At 40.5% G+C, this 19,010-nt stretch overlaps 1 protein-coding gene across 20 annotated transcripts in view; it reads right to left on the bottom strand.

Moving 5' to 3' along the window:
* Window positions 1-19,010, bottom strand: part of TENM3 (teneurin transmembrane protein 3) — a 1,288,912-nt gene that overhangs the window by 702,241 nt on the left and 567,661 nt on the right. The window lies entirely within an intron of this gene.

The raw sequence follows: 19,010 nt of genomic DNA, 5'->3' as shown, positions 1-19,010 counted from the left end.
TCCCAGAAAACAGCTGAAGAAATTCTTTATAAAATAGTAGTGAGCTGTGAACAGTAGTCTAAGTAAAACTGTAATAGAAATTAATGAAACAGAACCTATTAGTCTGCCATTAGGCTGGACTATTAAATTATCAATATTTATATAACCCAATTCTTCATGCATTTCCTCAGCACAAGCCTCATTGAATAGAACCTTTGAGAATTAGAGCTACAGTGTACTTGATGAACATGACACCTGTGATTTCCTTTTCCAAAGCACTGAGCGTCTTCCGTCGTTATGTATCATATGACATGCTGCAGCTAGACTGCTAAGTGGGACACCATATTGCATACACATATTACTAGTGCCGAAAGAATTGCATTTACTGTCAATTTGCTATTGAACCAAGTTAAAGTACTGCTGATGACTTTCAAGGCCCTACATAGCTTGGGACCAGGCTAAATCTCAAAGAACACTTCCCCTTTTACCTGCCTATTATGGTCATCAGAGCAAGACTTTGTGGTCATGCCACATCCTGCATATATATATGAACAAAGGAACTTGAGTTCTCTGTTGTAGTAGCCACCTTGTAAAATGGTTTCACCCTGCTAGGTAGCAGGCATCAATACAAGTACTGATGTTTTGCTAACTAGTAAAAACGTATCTTTGCTCAGGCCTTCCTGAGACTTTGATATATAACACCAGTTTTGTTCCTTAAATATTGCAGATGCAAATTTTTATGCTCTACCGGTGTTTAATGTGTTTTTTTACATACATGTTAATACAATGCATAAAAAATAAAGTCCCAAGCATGTGTGTAGAGCTGCCCTAAATCAGAACCCAACGTAGGATCCACTGCTGTGACATAACCAGGAAACTTGGTCTAAATAATTATTTCCCATTTTAAGCAGAATAGAGAAATTAAGGTCTAGCACATGTGTGACTAATCTGCAGTGTGTATCCAACAAGAGGCATAGGCTGTGGACATGTGGCATCCATAAATAGAAGGCCCCAAAAACCTAGCCAGGTGTTCTGCTACCACCTTTAATAATTATTATAATTATATAATTATTAAATAATGGATTCCTGCTTAGTTTCCAGCATGTGCACTAATGTGGTACTCTCTTATACTGTGGACATAATATTGGATATGCATATACTGTACAGTTGGCCACCAGTAGTCTTCCAAAAGTAAGAAGTTCCACAAAAGGGATGCTACAGTGGAGAAACCATCTATTTTGGTCACTGCCCAAATTTATAGCACATTACAGAAATATAGATGTGAAGTTACAAGAACATGGATTACCGTGGCAAGGCTATTCTAGTCAAGGAACAGCCATAGCTGGCAAACCAGCACTGAAACAGCCACTCCTAGCCACTATGCTTTCCAATGCCCAGAGGGTGAATAACTCCATCCAGAATAGACTCTCTCCCCACCTCTGAGACATGGGAATCACCCACCAAAATGCCTCCATTTTGTCATGATTAAGTATCAGTTTACTGGTCCTTTTCCAGCCAAAAAATCTGAGTGATGCATTCAACAGAATTCATAATCTCAACTTTCAGCAAGGATATTGGCTTTGTGCTATAATGCAATTCATTTGATCAGCTTTTTAAGATTCTTTACATGCCCCAAGAGTTGTAACCTGCATGTGACAAGCTATAATCATAGAGATTTATAAACACACACAATTACAGAAAAAAATATTGTCATAGTTATTATAACAATATATACTGCACAATTATGAGTTTTGTTTATTAAGGTTTTTTATTTCATCAGTTTATGAATTTTAATTGTCATTTACTTATTTATTGTAAACTGCCAAGAGAACTTTATGCCAACAATAAACAGACTAAAATAGAATAAAAATAAACTATTTAGGATGCAAACCTATAGTCCCTGCACATACATTTTGGATGCGGCAGGAGGTCTGCCCTGATGAGTATCCTCATTGCATCAATGGAAATCAATTGTCAGCCCTCTGATAGTAGAACGGATGAAAAGGACTAGACTGCCTATGATAAAATAAGTGTTCTTGAAAGTTACAGTTTTCTGTCTTCTCTATAGTGGTGTACCCAATCCAGGGAAAATTTTTTTGGAGGTAAGCCAAGCTAATGCAGTAGGACTTGCTCCCAGAAAAGTATATTGGATTGCCTTTTTAGGATTCACTACTTTTCCTACCGGGTTTGTGCCGGTGCCTTTAACAGCAGCCTAACATGCAGAAATTAAACTGGTGAAGCTCTTCATGACATGGCTCTATACCTGCCAGAAAAAGCAATTTCCAGTCAAATCGCTGGAGAATCAGAGAACCTGTGTAGGGTTTACTCCTCAGCCTTTTCTCTTCTCAAAGATGTCCTGCAAGGCAGTAGGCACAGATTTTCCCTCAGGGTTTACTCCTGAAGCCTGTCTCCATGAAGATTACACCAATTGTCCATAATTATTATCAGAATTCAGCTTTCTACATGCAGCTGAATGAAGTAATAAAGCCCCATACTCACTCTCTTTCTTTAAAAAACACAAAACAAAACATTTCTAGCATAGGAAGACAGCATGTCAGGAAGAAGACAAAACTGAAATTATTATTATTTTATTTAATTTATATACAGCCCTATACCCGGAGGTCTCAGGGTGGTTCAGAGGTCTCAGGTCACATCATTCTCTTGATATGCTGAATTTCTATGTGTATGGAAGTTTGTTTATTAAAATTCCCAAAATAATCATTCAAATGTGTTCTTTTTTCCAACCTGCACCTAAAATGGTACAGTACAAGGGGGAAAAAACTTTATTTAGAGGTGTGCCGGGGGGGGGGGGGAGAATAATTGAAGAGAGTTTGAAAACAAAGTCATTTAAGATTTTATTCTCCCAAGTTAATATCCTACTCAGTAACATGGAGAACCCCCTAATTCCATACAGGCTTACAACTGGAAAACAACATTAAGTGCCTAAGGCTGCAAACCTAAAGTTCAACAGGCTTACTTCTCAGTAGACGTGATTAGGATTGCCCTTTAAAGCTGCCATTCTGTACCCATTTACTTGGGAGGAAACCCTACTGAACTCACAGGAGCGTAGTACCAAACAGATATGTAATCTTGGGGTTGCGCTGCGAGAAGAGAAATGTGAAAGTGAAGCTGTCACAAAAGGCCAGAACTGTAACTCTGGGGGGCAAAGGAAAGTGAGGGAAACAGAGCAGGCTGATTCAGAGGAGTAAAGGAACAAGGAATAATAATAACGAAAGGTGAAGTGAGCATGTAATTTCTCTCACACGTTGTGCCCAGGAGGGTATGAGGCAGGCCTCACATTTCCCTGCCTTTTGCCTCCAGCCTTCCTCACCCCACTCCTTATCAGAATAATAAAATACAGCAAAGTATTTTCCTCAAACAACCACTTACTGAGAGGCCTAAGAGACTTCCTTGCCTCTCAGAAGCAGCACCTCCTCTTCAGTCTTAATACTGAGAGAGCAAAACTTGTGTAGGCCCAAAAGATTGGCTGTGACGTGTAGAGAGCCGGTTGGAACTCCAGGGGGTCTCTCAGACCTTTTAGTAAGTGGAAATTTATGAGCATAGGGCACGGGGGGGGGGACTTCAGCTAGGTTTTTTTTTTGAGGGGGGTGGTTTTGATCATGGGGGGGTTTACAATTTTGGAGGGTACTTTTCTGTGGGTACAATTTTGGAGGGAGAATTCAGCAGAACCCCCTTACACCTCTGATCAGCTGGTTGCCACCATCTTTTCGTCTTCACAAATCCAATATTCCAGGGGACATTGAGGGAGGGAGGGAAAGGAGGGACACTAAACTCTAAAATGGTCTTTCTGTTTCTGTTCTGGTTTAGGCACAGGGAACAGAAGGGGAGACTCAATTAGAAGTTCCCAAACACAAAGGAAAATAGGGAGGCTTCCAAAAATTTTCACATTCAAAATTCTCCTCAAATTCTGGAGTTCGGAATAACCTAGGTTTCTTCAAAGCAGTACCAATGTAACAGGAATCTTCCGTTAATCTGTTGTTGTTTTTTAATTTACAACCTACTGCACACACACACACACACAAATCATTGTAGCTTTCAGACATCTAACTATCAATCCACATGTGTACTTTGATAAAACATTGGAAAGCACCTGTCTTGGTTTAATTATATGTATGGCTGTATCTACAAATCCTTTTTGTGTGTGTTTTAGCAATGTGCAGCAGCACACGAATAAGATCACATGGAGATTGCCTTTTTCAGTGTTTAACCAATGCATGTGAATAATCTCTAATATAGGAGTAATGTGCAATGGATAGAAGTTATTGAAAACTATATGCGATTCTAAAATTTCAGAAATTCTGCTAGCTAAGCTGGAGTTCAGAGGGAATAGAATGCAAAGAAGAGCAAACCCATGAAACTGTATAGGACTAAACCCAAGGAAACCCACTCATCCCTAAATCAAAGCAGGTTTTGTCACCTGCTGAGCAAAAGTTCTGTTGCTACAGAGGATGCTATCTGGGAGTGCTGTTTTTTATACTGCTACCAATGCCATTGGCTTTAGTTGATTTTTATTGCATTGCATTTTATAGTTTTGGGTTGCAAGTCGACGCAAACTTACCTAGGAGCAATCTGCATTGAATTCAGTGTGACATACTTTGTAACTATGCATATGATTAGGCTGTCAAGTTCCAATTTTTAAACTTGCCTCAGGTATGTCTGCAAAGAAAGTGTGATTTATGAACAAACCAAACTGAATGAATTGTATGCTAACAGTGAGTACAGAAGGCTTGTTGATCTACTCTATAACTCTAGGGCTAATGATCTACTTGTGATCTTTTTATATTGTTCATAAAGATGAGAACAAAAATGACCATGTGAAGATTAATTTCTTAAATGTATCCCACCCTTTAAAAATATTTTATTAAATACGTATAACAAGTGATCAGTGACCCACTTTGAATTGCACATTTATGTACTTTTAAACACAGTGGGCAGTTAATGTAAGACAACAGCAGTACTCTGGAGGGAAATTGGCAGAGAGAGCTCACAACTGTCTGGAATTGAAAGTGCTATCTAATTCTGCTGTACAATGATCAATTCGTTGACAGAACATCTGCTTGTCTCATTCTCTGCAAGTTCAAATCTATATTCCGCTACTCTTCTGTCTTCAGCGTAGAGATTAGTGACATATTTTTGGCACTATGGCCCTGTGCTTCAGTGTTGTTGTTTTAGTGTGTGTGTGTGTGTGTGTGTTGCTGTTATAAAGTGCTTATGGAATTGATCTTCCATACAGATTTTCCCCATACACTGTTTCATAACCTGAACTATCTCAACTGTGCACAAAGCATCCAAGTCAACTCTCTGCAATAAGTCACTGAAGGGTTGCAGTTGCCAACAGCAATACTTCAGAAACCACTGAAGACAGACAAATACACACAGTTTTATTGGAAACATTAAACCAGTAGAATCAGCAAAGATTCTAGGGTTAAGAGATCTTGCAAATATTCTCTCCAGGCCTAAAGGAATATCTTCAAAGGTCTGGCAGAAAACTATAAACTATATAGCTACTTAATTCCAACCCATGGTTCCCCCCCTACCAGTTTGAAACAGCAATTGGATATAATGCATCTTTGTATTGTTTTCAACATATATTTTGGAGTGAGAGACTCTGTAACATAAGATCAGCACAACTCCTCATTTCAGTCCTGAAAGAATTCTTGCCTCACCTCTGTTTGAATTTGAAGCTGGCATAGTGACAAAGAACTTGCACAGACACCTTTCACCCTGGCCAGCACAAGCCAATGGGGATTAGAATGTGGCAGTAGATCTGCCCACTTCATTTAGGATTGCTAAATGTATAATTTAGTCTGGATCCAATCCAATGGACATTGTCTGGAATAGGTGAGATAATATTTTTTTTAAGCTTTGATATTTCTCCCAAGGAAACTGCTACTGCTAGCAGTATTTGTGACTGCCACCAAATTCTGCAGCTGAAGCCTGGTTACATTGCAGGTTAGCAGTATTGTTCAACAGATACTGAATGCTAAATCTGACAATATTTTGAATATAATGAAAAATAATAATAATCCTGTTTTTGTTTCAGGAACAGATATTCACAGATACTTATGATATCTCTACTGTGAAAACCTGATGGAATGATGCTCCCTTTAAAAAAAGCAGCTTTAGCTCAATGGCCTTTTGACTCCTGCCAATTAAATTATATTGATTATCCTAAAACTAAATCTCAACACAACCACAATATTATTTTTACAGAAGTGTAAAAAAATAAAAATAAAGTTTGGTTCAGCAAACTAGGTCAAGAGCACAATTCTGTGCATGTCTACTGAAAAGGAAGTCCCACTGATTGTAGTCAAATCTACTTCCATAGTAAGTGTGTATAGGACCAAAGCTATCACACTATTTCTATCATAAGCTTTTCCACAGTGGCTGAATGATTCGAAATAATAATGGCAACAGTAGTTATACATAGCTTGATAATACAATTTGTTCTTTACTTAGCTTGATTTTTCACGGAATTAATTTTTCTACAGACAGTTCAGAGGATAAGATTATAGAATTAACAAAGTCGTACATGTGAAAAGGATCTAAGGGTCTTACAGGATCACAAGCTTAACATGAGTCAACAATGTGATGTAGCAGCAAAGATAGCTAATGCTATTCTATACTGCATCTAGAGAAGTATAGTGCCCAGGTCAAGGGGAGTAATAGTATCACTCTATTCTGCTTGGTTAGACCACACCTGAAGCACTGTGTCCAGTTCTAGGCACCACAATTTAACAAAGATTTTGACAAGCTGGAATGTGTGCATAGGAGAGCCACACAGGGTAAAGGGCGGTATATAAATTCAATAAATAACTAATTATAATAATAATAATATGATCAAGGGTCTGGAAACCAAACCTTATGAGGATTGGTTGAGGGAGTTGGATAAGTTTAACTTGGAAAAGAGGAGACTGAGAGAAGATATGATAGCCATCTTAAAATATCTAAATGGCTGCCCCTTGGAAGATGCCCTCTTGCTTGTTTTCTCTTGCTCCAGAGGCTAGGACCCAAACCAATGGATTCAAGTTACATGGAGGGACAGTAGGAACTGTTCAACAGTGGAACAGTCTCCCTTGGAAGGTGGTGGACTCTCCTTCATTGGAGGTTTTTAAGCAGAGGTTAGATGGCCTTCTGTCATGTATGCCTTAGCTGAGATTTGTCCATAGCAGGGGACTGGACTAGATGACTTTTGGGGTCCCTTTCAACACATTGGTGCAATCTGCTCTCTAGACATATTTTAGTAAACTCTATAAGAGTGCTACAAATATAAAGTGAATTCTGTGCCATTAGGGAAGTAAATACTTTTTGAACCCAGTTACACATTTTTCATCTGCAAAGACTAATCAAAGTACTGCTATTCAGCCTCTGATCATGTACTTCTTCCTTTTCAATGAATGGCCTACAAGCATGCAAATTTTAACTTTGCTCATCAGCTATTTACTTGCTGATCTTATGTACATTAAGTTGCTCTGCAATTTTCATAATGTAAGGTGATACATTATGTTGTTCTGTAATTCCACACTGTCAGAGCTTAGAACAATTATGCATTTAAAAGGACATGGAAAAGATGCATTAACTAATATCATTGTTGCATTGTTGATATGTGTGTAACGAAAAGGAAGGAATATGTAGTAATGGCATAAAGGGTAAAGGGACCCCTGACCATTAGGTCCAGTCGTGGCCAACTCTGGGGTTGGGGCGCTCATCTCGCTTTATTGGCCGAGGGAGCCGGCGTACAGCTTCCGGGTCATATGGCCAGCATGACTAAGCAGCTTCTGGCAAACAAGAACAGTGCACAGAAACGCCGTTTACCTTCCCGCCGGAGCGGTACCTATTTATCTACTTGCTCTTTGATGCGCTTTCGAACTGCTAGGTTGGCAGGAGCAGGGACCGAGCAACGGGAGCTCATCCCGTCGCGGGGATTCAAACCACTGACCTTCTGAATGGCAAGTCCTAGGTTCTGTGGTTTAACCCATAGCCCCACCCGTGTCCCAATGGCATACCTGTGTTAAATGCAATGCTATGTTCATGTGTTTGAATGAGCCAGACCATTTCTAGAGGGCTGCATAACTACTGTTTGTTGATATTCTCAGACACTGCCAAATTGTCCAGAACTATGTTGATCTCCTTTCTGATGACCCCAACACTATAAATCATCCCAGATGTTTACTGTCCAACTGAAACAAGACCCAAACCCAACCCTGCTTGTCCTTCCTGCCTGCATTAACTTGTACCCTCACACTACTTCAGTGTCAAGTTTTCTTCATATCATTAATTGTATTCAATGCAGACTTATTGGAAGCTATGCTCTCAGAACTCCACACTGTCTGTTGTGCTGAGGAAACATATTTTGCGTGGGCAGGCGGAGTCCCCAGATCCCGAGTGGTCCCCCCCGTCATGTGGAATAACGACTCTAGACAACGCGCTATGGGATTAAATTGGCCACAACTTTATTAAATTTCAAATGTGGGTAGACCTTGGCTCAGGCATTGGGCATTCTCCCTCCCTAGTCCCCAGCCGGGGACCTAGGGAGCATCAGGGTTATCCAGTGTGTGTGGGGGGGATGGGCCGGCTCTGGAGAACATATGTTCAAGCAGAGATAGCCGCCCCCGTTACGCCGCCGCAGGGGAGAGCAATGACGACCTTTCGGCGTACGGCCAAAGCCTCCCTTCAAAAACCCCTTTAACGGGGAACCCTGGTATCGCCGCCGCAAAGAGGAAGATGGACTAAAGGATTCCGCCCAAGGCCTGATACCGCCAAAGTTGTGACGTTTTGCTACGGGAAAGGCGAAACCTGCCAATGCAGGGAAATTCCTTTCCGGCCCTTTAACAGCGACCTTATCGTAGCAGTGCCCGCATACCTGTGGAGACAGGTTAACCTGCAAAACCTATGAAGAAAAGATAACCTGCAAAAGAAGGCATTAACTGAGGGTGGGTAGGGTGGGAGAAGCTCTGGAGCCAAGTGAGGATTAACAATTAAGATCCACCCTCTATTGTGTGGGCAGGTAATCCCTCCCCCTACCTGGCCTGGTTTCCCTGGCAACGCTTCCCCCAGGTGGGATTGGACAACTCACTGGGGTAGGCGGGGACCTCCAGGTATCCCACCTGAGGGAAGGCAAAGCCTATGCTGATGGGGCCACTCCAGATCCAGGGCTGCATGCGTCCCCGCAAAGGGCGCCCCCCGTTTTAAGTAGGGAGCGGTCATTGCTGTGTTCATTAGCAGGAAGAACTGAATAGATGTAGTTGCAAACACGCTTTACTAGAAAGTAAGTCCATTTGAACACAGTTCCTGAGGAAACATGGAAAGGACCACAATGTAAGGAAAGGACCATTTCCTCAATTTTCCTTATCTATTTCAAATTATAGCAGTTCTTAATTGAAAGGGGTATGTTGATTCTCTGCCCCCTGCAGTAACTGCCCAGAATAGATCAAACTATTTCAATACATTCTTACCTTGGCATGTTTTAGAATTCTGTTTATTGAGACTTAAGTCAAGATGTTTAAAAGGCAAGCCTTCAAAACTAAATTGCTGGACTAACTTCAAAAGAGTCCAGATGGTGCCTTAGCCTTTGTACATATGTCTGAAACCTTTACAGAAAAAAAGATATATTTTCTTAAATCGTGCCTCCACACATCTCATTTTGGCTCTCCTCCTGCCATGTTACACTTATCCTTTAAGCTTCTTCACATGTTAAGAACATGTCAATTTATTCTTCAAGCTTCAGCAATGAAGGAGCCGAGAGAGATATATACTGTTTCTGCAATCCGTGAGAGATTGTTTCCAACTCTCCAACCCTAGGAGCCTTCAGAAGGGAGTTGTTTCGAGAAGAATAACTGTTTTGGGTTTTGTTTTGTTTTATTTCTGGCGTCTTGGGTCTCAGTATAGAAGTTTTGGGAAGAGGGTTCCTAGCACTAGTGCCATCAGTTTTGGTTATGTTTTTATATGTGAAGATATTGAACATTGTTAATCGACTTATTACTAAGCTTTGAGTGCTTTCAGGTGTGGGCTTAGTACTATAAGTGAGTGATTCAGATATCACAGATGGATCACTGGAAACATTTTCCCTTTTTTCCTTTTGGTCTTTCAGGTTCTCCATGTTAAATGAGGGGAAATATGGACTTGCATTTTTATGTGACTGTCATTGTGCAGATGTTGTGAAAAATATGCATGCATGAGCAGCCGCGACCCCACCCCAAATGGTAGCACCCTTTTTGATTCCTGCATTGCAGGGGTTTGGACTAGATGTCCCTTGGGTCTCTTCCAACTCTATGATTCTATGATGTATTTTGAAACAATTTATTGTTAAATTCTTAGTGTTAAATTTGAGGGGTGTTATAACTTTTATTATGATTATGTGCTATTATTTTAGAATGTTTATTTTTTTGTTTACCACCTAGAGCATAAAGTAGAAAATAATTTGACTATGACTAATAAACCTGGTATCCCACAATAAAGCTGTCAGCTTTATCCAGGTTTACATATGGCACTACATTGTCAATGCAGATGCACCTTACATTCAGCATATTTTGAATCATGTGTATAAATTTTGATCTAGACGATAAGAAGAATTAAGATACTCTGATGAATCTTACTGTAATGTGTCCCATAGATAAATACTACAAATATATGAAAGATGGCTATTTTCTCTTCATTGACTTCACGCAACAGTTTATATAACTGTCTGTAGCTTGTTGATTAGGTCTAAAAACTTTGATGTAACTTATTCAAATCTGCTACTCAGAAGTCAGAAGGGTTATGTTTCAGTGAAACAAATTAAAATTAAACTTGCTACTACAGATTAATTGTGTTGCTTCTAATTCTCAAGGTTTCATTTGCAAAATGTAGCAGAGTAGTTTTTCAAGATCTCTTTGATTATTTTAGCAACAAATAAGGCAGTATCTGTGGACTGTCTTTGCTTTCCTACATCATCCCCACAATGCATTCCACTTTGTCTGGCTATTCTGTGTCAATGGCAAAGTATAACAATGGGTTATAGTTGCAGATTACACAAGCTGTTATTAGCATTCTGTATGATAAGGCTGTATCAAGTCTGCTAAACTAACCTTGTGAGACATGAAATGATCCCACCTTCATGATGGCTCCACAACGATTCTCTGGCACAAATATGTTCAAAGGGGAAACTTTATTAAAGTAATGAAAGTAACGCCACCCTGTTATAATGCAGACGTCTATACATCAAGTTTTATGTATTTGTTTACTAACAAAATAAGATGAGATAAACAGAACACACAGCAGAGAACTGAGGATTTAAAAAAATGTCTCTCCTGAGACAAACCTAATAACTTTTTCCAAAAGCTCTCATAAATTATTAGCTTTGAAATCACTCAAAGTGTCTGAAACATAGTAGGTGTCACTGATGTACTTGAAGTTCACCTAAGAAACTGCATCATCAAAATGTGCCGACAAAAACTGCCAGCAGCTATGCCACCTTGCAATCAATCACAGATCTGTTTGAGAGTTATAAAGTGTCTGAAAGCTATAATTTCATCGGCTTCTAGCTGCATATATTTAAAACTTCATATTCTTGTGGGTGAAAGGAAGAGACTGGAAATATTTGTCAGCTCCGCTTCCCTCCATATCCAACACATATTTACAGAGAGTCACCAGTGGGTTTTGTTTTTTTTAAAGATAATATTATCTGCAGAAATATTATTACAGACCAAGGTGCATAGCCTAACATCACTGGGGGTAGGGGTGTGATAGGTGGAAATGAAGACAGGACGGCGTCTTGGGTTTGAAATGGCCACAACCTTATTGATTAGAGATGTCAGTAGGCTTTAGCATTGGCACTGGGTATGGCTCCTGAATGAACCTGCCCATTTGCTGGTTGATTAAGCCTTCAGGGTCAATCCTGGATTTAAGGATTACATGAATCCTGGGCAATCCTTCCAGAGTGCCATTTGGAAAATTCTATGGCCCGTTAGCCCCCAACTGGGCATTCAGACAGAAACCTTTCTCTGAACTCCTTTTCTGGGGTACCCTGATGCTTCGACTGAAGCGGTTAGAAGGTCTCCCTACCTGCCCCCCTTTTCTGCACTAAGGAACCAGCCCATTGCCTTTTTCCACCAACAAGTTGTGACAGCTGCTACGTTGTGGACCAAACCTCCAGACAGGCCGAATTTTGTCTGCAGGTGAATTTCTCCCTGGCCCCAAATACAGGAGCTGAAACGCTCCATAGCGAGGTCTCCCCTCACATTTCCACATGTGTAGCCTTCACTGGGCCCAGTGTGATCATCCAGGGAAGCCCACATGAACAGAGGTCAATGCGTAAAGGCTTACTGTGTTCACATATCAACACTAATAAATAGAGGATAGAACCGAGGAGACCACACCTCACTGGAGAAATGACCAATGGCTTTGCCCCTTTAAATGAGCAACATATGAAGGGGCTTAGATGGATGGAGGGAGGGAGGGTGGATGCACATCAGTTATCAACAACCAACAGGACTTGGTGAAACAGAAATCAAGGATTTTATTGGACACCTGGTAGAAAAGTGATTTAGGTTATTAATATAAAAGTTAAACTTGATCCATTCATGTCTCTCCTCTATTGGTCTGTACAGCCACACTAGGTGCTGTAACGGTTTGACTTTACCCCCAAGAGACAGACATATGCCAACCAATGAATTGTGAAAAAGACTACCCCAACAAGACGACTTGTTGGTCTAGGTTAGGGGTGGGAAACTGGCAACAATCATCAGGCCTGATCCATAACTCGCCACCCCATATTGGCCACTTTTGCGAGGCAGGCAGGGCTTCCAGGGAAGAATCAGAAGCAGAGGTGCCAACTTGAATGAAATATTGTGGGGGTCCAGGTAAGCCCCGCCCCGCATAATCAATCACATAACATGATGCACACATACCATTTGAATAGCAATGCCCATCAATTTTGCGGCTGCTGAAGCCAGCACACCCTCTAGGAGTTGGCTCATATTATCAGCAGCACACTCTATCTGCACTACTGAGTCTTCCTCCCCAGCTGTAGTCTGCAGTTTTTGGAGGGGTTGGTTCAGCTGTAATTCAGCATTTTTATTTCTATTTGCCACAGGGTGACAGAAAAGGACACCAAATTCAAAATATGCCATATTTTACCAGCATCTGGAAAGGAAGGCTCGTTAGGACAATTAAGAGTGTGCACCTAATCTTTGTCCACAGACAGTTTCCGGGTCATGTGGCCAGCATGACTAAGCTGCTTCTGGCGAACCAAAGCAGCGCACGGAAATTCTGTTTACCTTCCCGCCGGAGCGGTACCTATTTATCTACTTGCACTTGATGTGCTTTTGAACTGCTAGGTTGGCAGGAGCAGGGACTGAACAACGGGAGCTCACCCCGTTGCGGGGATTCGAACCGCCGACCTTCCGATCGGCAAGCCCTAGGCTTTGTGGTTTAGACCACAGCGCCACCGTGTCCCGATGATAGGTGATAGACAAGGGTATATGATTTGGACCTAACTATGCCACAGGCTAAATTAGGGCCTTGTGGCTCTAATTATATGTGTGAGCACAAGGTTCCATACCAATGTGTAGGGGCATGAGTCTCGCCTGCGATGCAAGTGTGCCTGGGTTCAAATCCTGGACAAGCCTTGTCAGAGATGCTAAGGGGATTTTGAAAGGGGCCATAGCTGATGGGCAGAGCACATGTTGTGCATGCAGAATGTCCCAGGTTCAACCTGTTGTGTCTCAATGATTTAAAAAATCAAGTCACGTAGCAGGTGGGAGAAAATATCCTTGCCTGAAACCCTGGCAAAGTGTCAAAATAGATAATACTGGGCTATATGGCTCTGCATAAGGCAGCTTCTTTCATTCCTATGACGTATAGTATCAGATGAGATGTGGAACAGAGGGCAGTAAAAAAAACCAGTCAAGAGATAAGATGGAGGGAGAAGAGAATAACCAGTAACAGACAAGCATAATACAAACCCAAGGAGGAGGAGGATTTGAGGGAATAATAAATATCCAAAATGGCAAAGGCAGAAGACCAGCTGAAGATAAAAATATAGGCATTCAAATCAGGTAGGAAAACATGGTAAGAGCTGCTTAAGGCCCAGTTCATACATCATTAATATTATGTGCTTGCTAAACATCTAGACTTTTCATCACATTGGCAAACACATACAAGGCCTAATTGGGATGTGTACTGGAATATTGCAACTATGACAAAATTTGCTATGGGTTCAATCCAGCCAGAATTAAGCACATTTATTTCAGTCGTCCTTACCCTAAAAAATCATGTGCCTTAACAGTGCACTGTTGCCCTTTGTGGACGGTGCCCAGCGTAAAAGACAAGACAGTGTTAAACACTATTCATTCAAAACTTGAAAAAAGTTCAACCCATTATATACAAATGCATCTATTTTGTTTCCATTCAATAAATCCTGATATTTCTTTGAATAATAGTGAACTTCTTCAATGTGTTTCTTCTTTTATAAGAAATTTATAAGAAATAAATTGTCGTTTGTTGCTATTCAATCTATATTATTAATTTTGCTTTTTAAAAATATTATTGATGAACTTAATGGGGGGGAAAACAAGGAAGGGATCTGTAAGTAAGGATACACAGTTAAAAGATGTGGCAGAATCAAGGTGTGGGAGATGCAAACATCCTGGGAAAACTCACTGTCAAAAAGAGACCACATTTTATACCATATCATCAGGACCTGCTTCTTCCCACCCTTCAAGCACGTCCATGGAAACTGTTCTGTTTACTATGTGAGTGGATATAACTTACTGCCCAGTTAACAACACAGAGAAACAAGTAGCCAACCGTGAAAGGAATGTGCTCATGGACCAGGTCCGCCCTATATAATGGCAAACAAAGTGCCTCATTTCTATGCCAAGTGTAATAAAAAGAAGTGAGTGGGATCTTATGCATTGGATTTCTTTCATTTTCCTCCCTGCCTCCTGCTGCCCCTCCCATATCTCTCATGAATACTGAGTACCAAAGTGCTTCCTGTTCTGAACTATAGGACACATGCTGCGTGCAGCTCTTGAAGTGAGCTCAGCAAGGGCTGGAAGTAGACAACACTATGAGCTAATGGAGGAATAATTTAAAGTGAGCCTGGGCGGTTTAAAAAGAAAAAGACCCACACACATAGAATTATATAAGGCTTGCCTTTCTTGTTTCAGTTACTAGCAGCTGCTAATTTTAGCCCCTTTTCTCCCAAAGACTATTTTCAAAGATTTCTGAAATAACAAAAAGGGCTTTTAAGCCTTAATTATCATTGCTTGGTCATTTCAATTAACCTTGTTTTACATCTACTGCTGATAGCTATGCAAAGAATAATTAAATGACATGAGTCTATACATATAAACTTATTGTTGTAAAGATTTCCATGATTCAGTCAAATCTTGTTTTGCAAAAGAAACTGCTGCTCATTTTACCTTTGTCCATATAGATGTAATTTCTTACAGGAAATATTTAGTTCTAGATATAGATTCAATATATATCCACATTTTAGAAGGCAAGGTGTTTTGCATATCATTTGCTACACCAAATCTCATCCTTCACCAATGCTGGGCCATAAGCTACTCATCATCAGTCACCATGGCTGTCCACCCTACAGGATGGGCCTAATGCAGTCTTTCTCCATGTGTGGGTCCCCAGATGTTGTTGAACTACAACTCCCATCACCTCTAGCTAGCAAGGCCAGAGCTCAGGGATGATGGGAGTTGTAGTCCAACAACATCTGGGGACCCACAAGTTGAGAACCACTGGCCTAATGTGTCAAAAATAGTCACATGTCGAGGTACAGCCATGGTTTTCTTATTCCATTGCTCCAGAACTTGGGGACACTTCTCAAACAATCTCTTCCAGCTGCTTCATAAAGGTGTTAAACAACATGGGAGACAAGATATAGCAAAGCAGTATGTCCCTATTGGTACTTTCTGGTGGTTGTCTGGTAGGTAGGAGTAGAACCACCAAAGCACCTGTCCCCAACTCCCACCCTCACAAAACTTCTCCAGGATGGTACCATGGTCAATGGTATTAAAAACCACATAGGCAGCAAATAGAAAAACCACAAAGGCAGCATACTTTCATCAGCTCTCAATTGAAACAGATAATCGATCGGACCGAACAAGGTCATTTCAGTACCAAAACCCAGCCTGAAATCAGATTGAAATGGGTTCAGATAACCCATTCCACCTAAGCATACCTGAAGTCATTCATCTACCACCTCCTTGATCACCTTACTCAAAAAGGGGATATTAGCCACTAGGTGGTAGTTGACCTGGGGGTGAATGGAAGCTGTACCACCACCTCCACCTCCACGAAAGTATAATGTCCAGATCGAGGGAAGTAATAGTACCACTCTATTCTGCCTTGGTCCAGTTCTGGGTACCACAATTTAAGGAGGATAGTGATAAGCTGAAATGTGTGCATAGGAGGGCGACTAAGATGACCATGAGTCTGGAGATTACTGCATTGCAGGGGGTTGGACTAGATGACCCTTGGGGTCATTTCCAACTCTACAATTATATGATTCTATGATTCTACCTATAGGGATGCGGGTGGCACTGTGGGTTAAACCACAGAGCCCAGGGCTTGCTGATCAGAAGGTCGGTGGTTCGAATCCCCACGATGGGGTGAGCTCCCATTGCTCGGTCCCTGCTCCTGTCAACCTAGCAGTTTCAAAGCAAGCAGCGCAAGTAGATAAATAGGTACCGCTACGGCGGGAAGGTAAACGGCATTTCCGTGCGCTGCTCTGGTTCACCAGAAAGCGGCTTAGTCATGCTGGCCACATGACCCAGAAGCTGTATCCCGGCTCCCTTGGCCAGTAAAGCAGATGAGTGCCACAACCCCAGAGTCGTCCGCGACTGGACCCAACGGTCAGGGGTCCCTTTACCTTTATGATTCTACCTGCAAAGAGGCATTTACCACCCTCAGGACCAATCCTGCTTTTGAAAAACTAATGTCTTTGATAAACAGTGCAAGTAATTCACCTTCTTAAAACACACACAATATGTTCTGACAATATTTTAACAAGTAAATATGAAAATATCTTATTTTACTGCTGTCTATAGGGTGTTTCCTTAAAATTCACAATTTGGTGCACATACTAGAAATTTGTTTGTGCATATTCTTTTTTAAAGTATTCTCTTTTAAAGGATCTGTGTTAAGCAAGTTATTTAAAGGGCAGCAAATGTTTGCCTCCCTAGATGATTGCCATTTGAACTAAGAAAAATGTTAACTACCAGTACACTATGGAGAGCTTGATTAGCTAAATCAGCTTTAAGCAATGATCTAGCTACCTTGTCTTCATCATGATACTTTAACGATGAGTAATTAGTTTTCAAGATCACTAGAAATGTGTTCCCAATAAAAATAAAATTAAGCTATGATTCTTGCATAATGAAAATTGCAATTATTCATTCATCTTATTTATTACCTTATATACCCAAGGCTATTTAGTCAGCTAGCTGTCCTGGCTTCTAGTGTATTTCTTTGAAACAGAGGAAAAATAGTAATAGTTTAAGCAGACTTACTCTTGTATTTAGAATACTTCTCAATAACATGTTTTTGTTTTTACTCCAGTGCACAAAATTCAGATTATAATTGTGGTATGCTAACAAAGAACACAATATTAATGCACTGAAAATATTGAATAAATGCAATCATGTATAGTATAGCTGTATGAGTTCCATGAACAATGGTGGTCAATTCTTTTTCTACATTTTAAATTTACACTAAGTAAAACTCAGCCCAAATTAATCACTTTTAAATCCCATTGCAAATTTACAAATCTTTGTTGCTTAAGCCAAAGGCAAACAGTATAATAAAATATGGTAAACCACTCAAAACATGATTTTAAAAAATAGTATAATGCATTGTGCATGCAATATCAAATATATTTTACAACAACAATAAACACTACATTCAGTACCAAAAAAAGATGGATGCGGTTTCTACTTGTTTAAATCTAAATGAAAAATTTAAATCTATTCTGTCTAAATCCCATTGAATTACATTGAACAGAGTTAACTGTATGCTTAGCTCTCCCATTAAAAACCAATGAGACTTAAAAGTGCTTTGGGCTGGATGTCCAATCTTTTCAAGTGTGGATCTCCTTTCAAGGAAGCCATCAGGAATTGAGTGATTGTATTGTCCAGGCAGTTCCTCCTTGCTGTACCAGGCGAATTAGTTGCTTTGCTTCTTTAACTTTAAGATAAGATGAATGCCATTTTTCACCCTGGAGGGAAGATGACTATCATCCATATCTACAGAACCTGTCACACTGAACTAGGATTAACAAGAGTTATAAAATACTAGTCTTGAGGAGCTGCAACTCTGTATTTCTATAAGTATCCAGCTATCTAGCTTCTTGGCAAACATTTTGACAACAAAAACAATACACAATCCCACTATTTCTAGATGCACATAGAAACTAGTTGGTCATGCCAATCCAATTAGATTAAAAATCTGGATATGAAGTGTATGATGAAATGCTGTGTCTCTCTTGTCTTGAATTGTCGTGCAACCTGATGCTGTCAAGATTAAAGGTAAAGGTAAAGGGACTCCTGACCATTAGGTCCAGTCGCAGATGACTCTGGGGTTGCAGCGCTCATCTCGTTTTATTGGCTGAGGGAGCCGGCGTACAGCTTCTGAGTCATGTGGCCAGCATGACTAAGCCGCTTCTGGTGAACCAGAGCAGCGCACGGAAACGCTGTCAGGATTACTAGTTACTAATTACATGTCCTGAAAGAGTAGTACTGTGCTAGCTGTACAGCCATCCACAAACAAATACAGAAGACTTTACCATATGATTTTAAAAAAGAATATCTGATCCTTTTTACAGCATTATTGTTCCTTTAGGTGTGATAGAACCTGTATACATCAGAGTTGAAACACTATAGTGCACAGGAAACAGGAAGCAAGGGGAATTTTTTTTGACTTGGGCCATGAAAGAAATACTGAGTCTGAGTGATGCATATTACTGTTTTGTTTTTTTTAAATCCACCTCATTGGGACTCCACTTTTGTCTCAGCAGC

Source organism: Podarcis cretensis (assembly GCF_951804945.1).
Source record: "Podarcis cretensis genome assembly, chromosome: 9".
Lineage (NCBI taxonomy): Eukaryota > Metazoa > Chordata > Lepidosauria > Squamata > Lacertidae > Podarcis > Podarcis cretensis.
The sequence above is the reverse complement of the archived record's forward strand: the minus strand, read 5'-3'. Positions and strand labels throughout refer to the sequence as shown.